We start from the raw sequence: 11799 nt of genomic DNA on the forward strand, positions 1-11799 counted from the left end.
AAAAATTTAAAGTATATAATTTTGATCTTTATAAAATTAAAAAGTTTTTTGCATAAAGAAAACCAATGTAACAAAAATTATAAGGAAAGCAGAAAACCTAGGGGAAAATTTTGCAACAAGTATCTCTGATAAAGGTCTCATTTCTCAAATATATAGAAAGCTGGGTCAAATTTATAAAAAAAAATGAGTCATTCACTAATTGACAAATGGCCAAAGGATATGAAAAGGCAGTTTCCTGATGAAGAAATCAAAGCTATCTATAGTCACATGAAAAATGCTCTAAATCACCATTTACCAGAGAAATGCAAATTAAAACAATTCTAAGGTATAACCTCACACCCATTAAAGTGGTTAATATGACAAAAAGGAAAATGTTGGATGTTGGAGGGGATGTGGGAAACTCATGCACTGTCAGTAGAGTTGTAAACTGATGCAACCTTTCTGGAGAGCAATTTGGAACTATGCAAAAAGAGCTATCAAACTGTACATACCCTTTGATCCAGCAATACAACTGCTAGGTCTATATCCCAAAGATATCCAAAAGAAGGCAAAAGGACCTATTTGTATAAAAATATTTATGTCAGCTCTTTTTGTGATGTCTAAGAATTGTAAATCAATGCTTGCTGTCTTAGGAAGGGTGTAGGTGAAGGAGAAAAATTTGGAACTCTAAATCTTATAAAAATGAATGTTGAAAACTTTTTTACATTTAATTGGAAAAAATAAAATACTGGAATAAAGAATAAAATGTGATCTCTAAAGTAAAAAAAAAAAAGAATTGGAAATCAAAGGGACTTCCATAAATTGGGAAATGATCTAAACAAGCTGTGGTATATGATTGTAATAAAATACTATATGTGATGATTAATTAATGATGTTATAATTATATAATAATTATATCAACATATAATAATGACAATAATATTTAATAATTATAATTAATTCAAATTAATAATATATAAAGAAATTACAAACAGCATGATTTTTTAAAAAACCTGTAACAACTGACATTATCGGATGCATAGTAAAATGAGCAGAACCAGGAGGACATTGTACACAGTAACAACAATATTTTTTGATGAAGATCTGTGAAAGACTTAGGTTTTCTTAGCAATACAATGATCCAAGACAATCCCACAGGACTTACTCTCTGCCTCCAGTTAAGAACTGATATTGTTTGAATATAAACTGAACCATGCTATTTTTCTCTCATTTTTTCTTTTATTCAAGTATTTTCTTGTACAAAATGACTAATATGAAAATATTTCACATAATTACACATGGATAACCTCTATCTGATTGCTTACCATCTCAGGGAAGAGACAGAACAGAGGAAGAGACAGAATTTGGAACTCAAAACTTTAAATAAAAATGTTTTAAAGTTGAAAAAAAGAACATTGTTAGAAAAAATGGATGACCAGAAAAGAAAGTGAGTTGGTTATATAGCAAGAGTAAGAGATGATCAATGTGTAGTCTCCCAATGTACCCAATGAATTAAATTGAATCACAACCCACCCACTCAAATCTTTGGTCCTTGCCCAATTCACCAGTGCTTCTGTGTGTTTTCAGTGTCTCCATTTGGAAGTCAGTCAGCTTCTGTTTGCCTGAATTCCTTATCTGTAAATGGGGATAAAAATAGCACTTCCCTCCCAGGATTTTTGTAAGGATTTCCCCACTGGACATCTTTATGTAAAGTCTGAAACACCATTTGTTGGAAGGATAGAGGGAACCTTGCTCACACATATATTGGAATACATGAACTCAGAGATCTTTAACTTAAAAATTCTGTGATCCTTAATGACCGTGTCTGACCATGTCACTTTTTCCCATTTTTACTTTACAGTCTGTTTCTCATTAATCTGATATTGGTATCTGGGAAAAATTATTTGTGATCACTTGCTTGATGATTACCAGGCCAGATTCTTTGCCTTTGGAGAAGGGGAAAATGTCTTTCATGTTACAGAGGTTGAGAGTTTGGGCCTAAAAGTGTAAATTTTCATGGAGCCTTCAGAGCCAGGGCAGATTTCCAGGTTCAGGTAGAGAACCAAGTGAAACTCTTCAGATTTACAGAGTCTTGATCTGAAATCAGGTTTCAAATGAGTTTTCCCTTAGAATCTTGGAATTTGCCAAGAGGAAAATTTGAAGCCAAGGAGTTATAGATTCAAACGAATGCAAAACATGCATGACAGGAGCATGAGCGGAAGCAGCTGACTCTCAGAGCTCTCTCTAGAACTTGTCTTGATTTTCTCTCGTCGACAACAAAAGGGCTGCCTGGGTAGTCTGGGGAATAGTACTCTGAAACAGGAAAGCAGGAACTTTGAGAAAATGAGGAAAATAATTTAAAATAAGACATTTTTACCTCTGTACTTCACAGAGAAATACTGACTACTTTTCTGTCTCTCAGGTAAATGTAAGACTCTCGCAGTTGTTGAGACCAAATGATGACTTCAGAGGTAGCATGACTTAGAGGTCAGAGAGCTTGGCTCACTGTCAGGAAGGCCTGGGTTCAAGGTTTACCTCTGACACATACTGGATGTGTGACCCTATAAAGTGAGTGTCCACTCAATCTGAGGCAACTTGCTAAGACTCTATATTGTAAAGTTGGTGCCTGACTTTCCTCACATAGTAGGTCCTGATAATTAAATTAAGGGTAAAGTCCAACCAAGATCCAAGATAACAACAACAACAATAACTAATCCAAGACCAGCAAAGATTTTCTAGGGTGGACTATACTAATTCCATTTTACCAGGTAGTCTCAAAATGAGATGGAGAAGTTATTAATCGCCTCTTCAGACATTTTCCATCTTTAATCATGACAGTTCACCTTCTCAGAGCATGAAGAATCTTTTGCCTGAACCTACAATCTGGAGTTTTATTCCAGTCTAAAAGCTTGACAGGTTATTGGTGGCCTGTTGTTAATATTTGTGGTGTCTTACAATACAATACTAGATTTGTTGCTTGACTGCGGGTTTGTCTAGACTAGGTTGTTTTATTAGACAGCAGCTGACATAATGTGTTTTTGCATCCTATCCTGGACTCCCCATGTGTCCTTGGGAATCAATATGGGAGCCAATCAGTCTGCACTAGGCTGAGAAATTGCTTGTGTAGCTGGTACCCTTGTAGATAAGCAGACCATTCTATCTTCATGGTCTGGCAGCTCCCAAGGGAAAAGAATGTGGTTTTTGCCATTGCCTTGCTCCTCCCCTTCAGAAGGGGTTTTGTCCTTTTCCCACCTTACTGCACCCTTTTCATACCATACCCCTTTAGGAAGAAATTTGAGTTTTCTCCTTCTTCCTTTGTCCATATAAATATGTAAACTTCTGTACGGATTGTGAATTCTTTGGGTTCCACATACATGTTCATTCCTCTTGTAATAAACCTAGTGAAGTTGTGATTCCCTGTAGAGAGTATACACAAATATATAGTTCTCAAAGTCAGTGTGATTAAGCTTTAATAGCTTAAAACAACAACTAAGACTTTTGGGCCACCCAGTGTCCCCAAAACAGCCCGAAGATTTCATATCTACACCTTCTCTCCCACTTGTAGCCTTCAAGAAAGTGACTTGTGCAGGGTCACAGAACCATTATGAGTCAAAGGCATGACTTGTAGCTGGGCTTTCCTGAGACCATGTTTTGATCCATGATGGTAACACACTGCTTCACACACAAATACACACATAAATGTACACACACATATACATATATGCACATGTATATAATATTTTTTGCCCTAGAAGAATGGACAAAGGAATTTCAAGAATAGATAAGTTAACTCAGAACAAAGTATCAGATAATTACATCTCATACTTTTTTTTCAGTGTTATATGCAAAATAAGTCATTTGGATATGTCAGAAAAAAATTGTACCAAGTTAAAAGCTTCATGAAAATTTTGTTACTATTGCCCACCCTTTAATACAATTCTGAGCATAAAGTTCAGTGTACAATGATTTCAAATTTCAACTCGGCTATTGTTGCTATTATAGCTTTCTAAAATATTTCCCCTGGTATCTTTCCTGTGTAAATAAATATGTCCCAGGGACACTTTTGTAAATGAGATCAACTAAAGTAAAACATTAAATAATTCATGTCCTTGGGAGACCCACTGGGACTTTGTTCTCATTTGTGTAGAAATCAAAATAAATATTTTGATGCAGAAAGAGGGCCATCTGCACCTGAAACCATTTCAAGAATTATATTATGAGCTGAAATTTGTTCTTAATGAGGAAAACACATTAAAGAGAAAACAAAAAAAAATATAAGCAGAAGTGGTGATAGTCTGTAATTAGCCTGGATCTCTAGCACAATGTCTAATGAGGCACTGGTTTTCGGGATATGAGTCCACTGCACGGGCTAAATTATTTCTCATTTAGTGTCAAACTGAGGAAGGGAAAGCAAGGAGACAACTTGATCCCAGTCAAATTAGCCTTTCTTTGTTTCCCCAGTGTTTATCCCAGTCTCTGGCTTGATTACCCAAATGGCACTGATCGACTTACCTGACTAATCAGAACCTAGAGAGGGCCACATCAGCTCAGCACTATAGAAAGGTAGAACTAGAAAGGATAGACAATGATGAGCAGTGGAAAGAACATTGAATCGACAGTGAGAGGACCTGGTGTCACATCCAAGCTCTACCACTTAGTACTTATGTGTCTTCTGGCTAATTTAGCCAGATGAATATGAAGAATAAAAAATAAATTCAGTAATGCAGGAAGTAACACAAAAAGTAGTTCAAAATATTTGTCCAGAGATAGTAAAACATCAATCAAACTAATCCATAGATTATTGATGTGAGAAGATATGCTTGAGACTCCTGGAAATGTAGTGGTAAAATTTAACAACTTCAAAAACAAACAAAAATTTTGCAAGCAACCAGGAGAAACTTTCAAATAAGATATGATTCTGCAATCACAGCAGATCAGAAAAGAAACTGGAAAATATATTTTTTAAAAAAGCAAAGGAGACCAATCTCAAACCCAAAGTAAGGTATGCTGCAAAGAAGAGTCTGAAATAGATGGACCTTCAGAAAACAAAGGCATTTGGAGCATTCGTGTTCCACATCCCCAAACTCAGAGGCATACAGAATATTCTGTCTGTAAATCAACACTCAATTGACAGGAATATGTGGAAGATAAATACAATTATTAAGAAAAATATTAAATAATAAATCACTTCCTTTTCTCCATAAAGGCACAAAAAGAATGGAAGGGGTTACAGACTTAATAAAGAATTTAAAGACTCAGAAGTAGGCATGGAGCAAGAGGTGAATCAATATTTCACTGATTAAATCCTGTGACCCCTACCCCTACTACAAGGGAATCAATTTCTTTTGTGGGAGGGAAAGCACGGTGTGAAGTTATATGAATGGGGAGAAGAGAAGCAAAATATAGAGGGGTTCTAGAGATGCAACTCCACCAAGCCCACAGGTGAATAGTGAAAGGAAAACAATTCCTTTAGTCTCTCAAAAAGAATGGGTACTGAGAGAGAAAAGATAAAAACAATGGTAGGGGTATACAGTATGGAAATAAGAGGATTCTTACCCTGGAAGGGGAAAGGAAAGTTTATTATTTATAAATAATGTATTCATGGGGGTACAAATGTATGTCTATGGTAAGAGACAGGAGACTTGTAATGGGTTTTAAGAAGAGGAAATTTATATATTAGAAAAAAACATTCTCTAAGAAAAATCTTTCTTAACCAAGTATATGTTGTACCTCAAAACAGGGGATGCATGAGTCCCAAAGGGCTATCAGCACCCAAGATAAAATGGGGAATATGAAATAAAAAATAGCATAACCTGAGTTGATGGACTTCAAATTTTGTGGTACTATCCTGTAAACGATCTAAGTTACACCATGTATCTAATCCACATCCCTCCTCAGAGGCCAGAAGGATATAGAGAAGATTATACCCCAGAGGTATTTGGGGAGTGGGGTGCTATCTGTTCTTGCTGTATCTTGGAAACAAACATCTCTTTGTAAAAGCTAATCTAATTTGAGTTATTAAATGGAACTGAGGTTCTGGCGGCCCTCTAAAATTAGAGGAAAACAATTTTTTGTTGCTTGAGCTGATGGCAGAGACTAAACACCACTCTCCCAACCTTCTACAGTGTAATGGAAAACCTGGGTGGGGGAAGGATGAAATATAAGAGATCTGACCTTCAGAAACTGTGGAGGGGTGGGGGTCAGAGTAGTCACTGTTACATGAAGAGGGAAAAATAAAGGTTATAGCACCTAAATCACAGAATATAATTCAGACAGAAAGACATAATGAGAAAAGCAAAACAAAGGAAAATTTCCAAGGGAAGTTTTCAGCAAAAGAGTGTCATCTTAGCAGAAGAAATTAGAGAGGATGGGAAAAAAGAAGATTTCAAATCACATAAGTAAATGTATTGGAAAAGAGAAGGGTCAAAAGAAGGAGAAATAAACAACAAACCCAGAGTAAGTTGAGAAGGAAGTATGCAAATTAGAAGAATAATAGATAAAAAAGGGGTAATAGAGGAGGAAAGACTGTGGAAATCATAAGCAAAATTAACAACTAGTTCTCAAATTAAACTAAAAAACTCGATAAACTTTTTTTAATCTGATACAAAAAAGGAAAAATCAAACCATCTCCCTTTTACCTACTCCCCCCAAAACCTAACAGTATAAAATCACAACAAAAATCAAAGGAATTTTCAAAACCTATAATACTCAACTGTATTGGGTATAATAAGAAAATACTAAGAAATGGAAGATTACATATGAAAATGTAAAGTTAAAAAATTAACTACATGAAATAGAGATTTTAAGCAAATAAATCACAGAAAATAGAATTGAACCAAAAATGCATTACAAAAAAAAAAAAAACCCTCATTCAGGTGAATCAATAGGTAAATTCTATCAAACATTTAAAGGACATTGATGCATATGTTAAATGTTAATACAGTGTCTCAAAGTTTTTTTACGAGTTGAATAAAATTATAAAGGGAAAAATAAAGCAAAGAAAGCAAGCTATAGATCACCATTCCTAAAAATTATCCATGTAAAATTTTAATTCAAATCCTTGCAGATCGACTACAGTAATATGCCCAAGAAAATGGTTTATTACCAAGTTGTGTGTATGCCAGTGAAATAAAGATGGTTCAGCATTAGGGAAACAATGAATATAAATAAGTATATGAAAAATATCTGTACATCACATGATTACATCCATAAATAAAAAAGCTTTTGACAAAATTTAACACTAATTTAGGCTAAAACCTCTATTTTGTATAATTTAAAGTTATTTAACTAAGATCAAAATCTAGCATTATTTGAAATAGGGAAATACTGGAAGCTTTCTCAATAAATAATATGTGGAATACAATAATTTCCCATTTCCCAATTATTATTTGACATAGATCTAAAATACTAGCCATAACAATAACTCAAGAAACAGAAGTAAAAAGCATAAACAATGGCAAATAGAGGCAAAATTTTCCTTAATTACCAATGTCATTTAGAAGTGCATGATAAAAGAGAAAATAATGGAAAAGGAATTCCCACCCAAGATAATTATAAAATATGAGACAATCAATTTCTTAAACATACTTATGATATATAAGTACAATTATAAGAAGTTTTAAAATATTTTTTCCTGAATGATAGAAAATTGGAGGGGGAGTGAGGTGGTACAGCAAAAAGAGCACTGGACCTTGAGTCAGGAAGACCTGAGTTCAAGTCAGACTTCAAACTTATTAGCTATTTGGCCCTATCCAGTGAGTAGAAACACGACCTGGAACTGTGTTTTAGTTCATAAGATTCTCATTGCAAAATTCAGAATTAAACTGAAAAAAAGTAGGGAAAACCATTAGATCAACTAAGTATAACCTAAATAATATCCCTTATGAATATGGAGGGGAAATGATAAATAGATTTAAGGGATTAGATCTAGTAGATAGAGTGCCTGAGGAACTATGGACAGAGGTTCACAATATCATTCAAGAGGCAGAAACAACAACAATATGCCAAAGAAAAAGAAAGCCAAGAAAGCAGAATGGATGTCTGATAAGGTTTTACAAATAGCTAAAGAAAAAAGAAAAGGGAAAGAGAAAGAGAAAAAGAAAGGCATACTCAATTGAATGCAGACTTCAAGAGTATAGCTAGAAGAGATAAGAAGGTTTTCTTAAATGAGCAATGCAAAGAAAGAGAAGAAAACAATAGAATGGGAAAAATAAGAGATCTCTTCAAGAAAATTAGAGATGGCAAGGAAAAGTTCCATGCCAAAATGGGCATGATAAAAGATGAAAAATTTTGAAATTTAACAGAATCAAAAGAGATTAAGAAATGGTGGCAAGAATAAACAAAAGAACTGTACAAGAAAGAGAAAGAACTCAGTATCACTAATAACCACAACAATGTCGTTACTGATCTAGAGACAGACATTCTGGAGAATGAAGTCAATTTGGCCTCAGGAAGCATCATTAGCAATAAAATTAGAGGGGATGTAATTCCAGCTTAGCTATTTAAAACCCTAAAAGATGATGCTGTTAAAGTGCTGCTGTCAATATGCCAGCAAATTTGGAAGACACAACCATGCCCACTGAATTGGTAAAGATCAGATTATGTATCTAAAGAAGGTAATTACAAAGAATGTTTGAATTGCTCAACAATTACACTCATTTCACATACCAGCAATTATGCTTAAGATTCTGCAAGCTAGGCTTCGGCAATATATATAAGCCAAGAATTACCAGAAGAGCAGGCTGTTTTTTCAAGAGTCAGAGGAACTAGAGACCAAATTGCTAGCATTCTCTGGGTTATGAAAAAGCAAGGGAGTTCCAGAAAAAAACATCTACTGCTACTTCATTGACTACATTAAAGCCTTTGACCATATGGAACACAACAAAATTTGATAAGTACTCAAAGAGATGGGATCATCTTACTTGTCTCTGGTATGTCTGTATGCCAGCCAAAGAGCATCAGTTAGAAGTGAACATAGAACAATTTGTGGATGTAAGATTGGAAAAGGAGCGCAAGCCTCTATGTCATCACCTTATCTAACTCATATTCAGAGTACATCATGTGAAATGTCAGACTGGATAAATCAAAAGCTGGAACTGAGGTTGCCAAGAGAAATATCAACAATGTCAGATATATAAATGATAACTAGTTTGATGGCATTAAGAGGAATTAAGAAGCCTCTTGATGGGGGTAAAAGAGGAGAGAATAAAAACTGGCTCGAAATTTAATATCAAAAACACTAAGATCTCAGCAACTGGTCCCATCACTTACTGTCAAATGGAAGCAGTGTCAGATTTTATATTCTTGGGCTCAAAGATCATTGCAGACAGTAACTGCAACCATGAAATTAAAGGACACTCACTCCTTGGAAGGAAAGCTATGGCAAATCTGGATAGACCACATACTAAAAGGAGGAGACTTCACCTTGCTGACAAAGGTCTATGTAAATCAAAGCAGTTTTTTTCCTCTAGCAGTGTATAGCTGTGAGAGTTGGACTATAAGGAAAACTGAGCACCACAGAATTTATGCTTTCAATTTTGATACTGGAAAAGACTTTTGATAGTCCCTTGGATAGCAAGTAGGTCAAATCAGTCAATATTAAAATAAATTAATATAGCTTATTCACTGTAAGGTGAAATACTGAAATAGAAGCTTAAATACTTTGGTCACATAAGGAGAAGGCAGGACTCATTGGAAAAGACCCTGATATTGGGGAAGATTGAAGGCAAAAGGAAAAGGGGTCAACAGAGGATGAAATGGACAGATAGTATTATGGAAACAATGAACATGACCTGTATAACCTATATCAAATTGCTTGCTTTCTCAATGAGGAAGGAAAGGAGGGAAGGAAAGGTTTGGGGCTCAAAATCTGAAAAATAAAGAATGTTAAAGCTATTTTTACATGTAATTGGAGAAAACAAAATATTAAATAAGAAAAAAAAAAACAATGAACACAAACTTGGACTGAGTTTGAGAGAGCAGAGAATTGGAGCCTGGCATGCTATGGTCAATTGGATCACAAAGAATTAGACATGACTGAGCAACTGAAAACCACCACCAAATAATGGAGGGGTCTGCACTGCTCATGGTTTGAGTATATAAGTAGATATTTAGGGATTATTCCAATCAAATTACCAAAGAGATACCTCATAAAATGAGAAAGAATAACATTTATTTTGGGAAAGAATAAAAAAGTGTAAATGAAAGTGGAATAGCACTTCTGAACCTAAAATTGTATTGTAAATAAAAGAATAATAGTATTTAGAAGTTTACAAATGTAAAAAATAGATTGGAATGAAAGAATATGCATGTATATATACACACATGAATCAGAAATATTCTTAATAATCTAATATTTGATTCACTGAGAAGAAAAATTACTTGGAGGAATAAACTCCCCATTTTTACAAAAATATCTGGGAAAAACCTAAAGGAGTTGGAAGAAATTAGATTTAGACCAACATTTTATAACATTTACTATGTATGCTAAGCTCAAAATGGACATGACCTAAATGTAAAGGTTACAATATTTTAAAAAAATAGAAAATTGGGGTGGCTAGGTGGCATAGTTAATAGAGCATCGGCCTGGAGTCAGGAGGACATGGGTTCAGATCTGGCCTCACACACTTAACAAAAAAAAACTGGCCATATGACATTGTTCAAGTCACTTAACCCCAATTGCCCTCCAAAAAAAATTAGAAGGCAGGTACCTTTCATAATTATAACTAGAGGGAGAATTCTTAAACAAACAAGTTCTATCAATTACAAAAGAAAAAATGGATAATTTATATTACATTAAACTAAAATATTTTTGCACAAAAATAATAAAACTAGGATAAGAGAAACCACTGATAAAGAAAAAAATTTTGTATTAAATATGTTTGATTCATGTATAATATATAAATATATAATGACTTAATAGACCTATATGAGACCAAGACTTATTCATCAAATCAAAGGATATGGACCTACAGTTCTCAAAGAAGAATAGCAAGTAATTGACAATCACACGAAAGATTGTTCCAAATAATTCATAATAAGAGAGATGAAGAACCAAAACAGCACTGTCACACAATTAGCATTTATGAAGTACTTACTATGTGTGAAGTACTGAGTTGAGTTCTGGGTATATGACAAAGGCAAAAATAATCCCTACTCTCAAATAGCTCATATTCTAATGGGAGAGACAACTCTGTACAAACAACGTATATACAGGATACATTGGGTGCAGTCTCAGATGGAAGGTATTAAGATTTTAAATGATAAAAGACAGAAATAGTCAATTTTTGAGGTGCTGCTGGGGAAAAAAAGCACACATACTGTGTTGATGGAATAGTGAATTCTTCCAACTGTTCTGGAAAGCAAGTTAAAATTATGATTTTTAAAAAGTAATTAAAATGCCCATTCTTTTTGAACCACAGATGCTGCTGCTGTGCAGAAATTCCAATAATGTGAAAGAGAGAAGTAAAATTCCATATGCAATAAAATTTTCATACTAGGTGAGTTTGTTTGTTTGTTTGTTTGTTTGTTTTGCAATGAAGAATCAGAAGCAAAGTACTAGCCCATTGGTTAAGTAATGACTGAACAAATTGTGGTACTTGATTGTAACAGAATTTCACCTGTTAGAAGAAAGGACCAATCTGAAGAATTCAAAGAAACATAAGAAGATTTATATGAGACTTATTTGAACTGACACAAGGTAAAATAAAAGCAGAACCAAGAAAACAGTATTCACAAGGACAAAATTTTAAATTGAAATCAATAAAAAGGAGAAAAAAGAAAGGAAAGGAAAGGAAAGGAAAGGAAAGGAAAGGAAAGGAA

Source organism: Petaurus breviceps, unplaced genomic scaffold, assembly GCF_028583685.1.
Source record: "Petaurus breviceps papuanus isolate PSGF00001 unplaced genomic scaffold, PetGlider_PUasm1.0 126, whole genome shotgun sequence".
Lineage (NCBI taxonomy): Eukaryota > Metazoa > Chordata > Mammalia > Diprotodontia > Petauridae > Petaurus > Petaurus breviceps.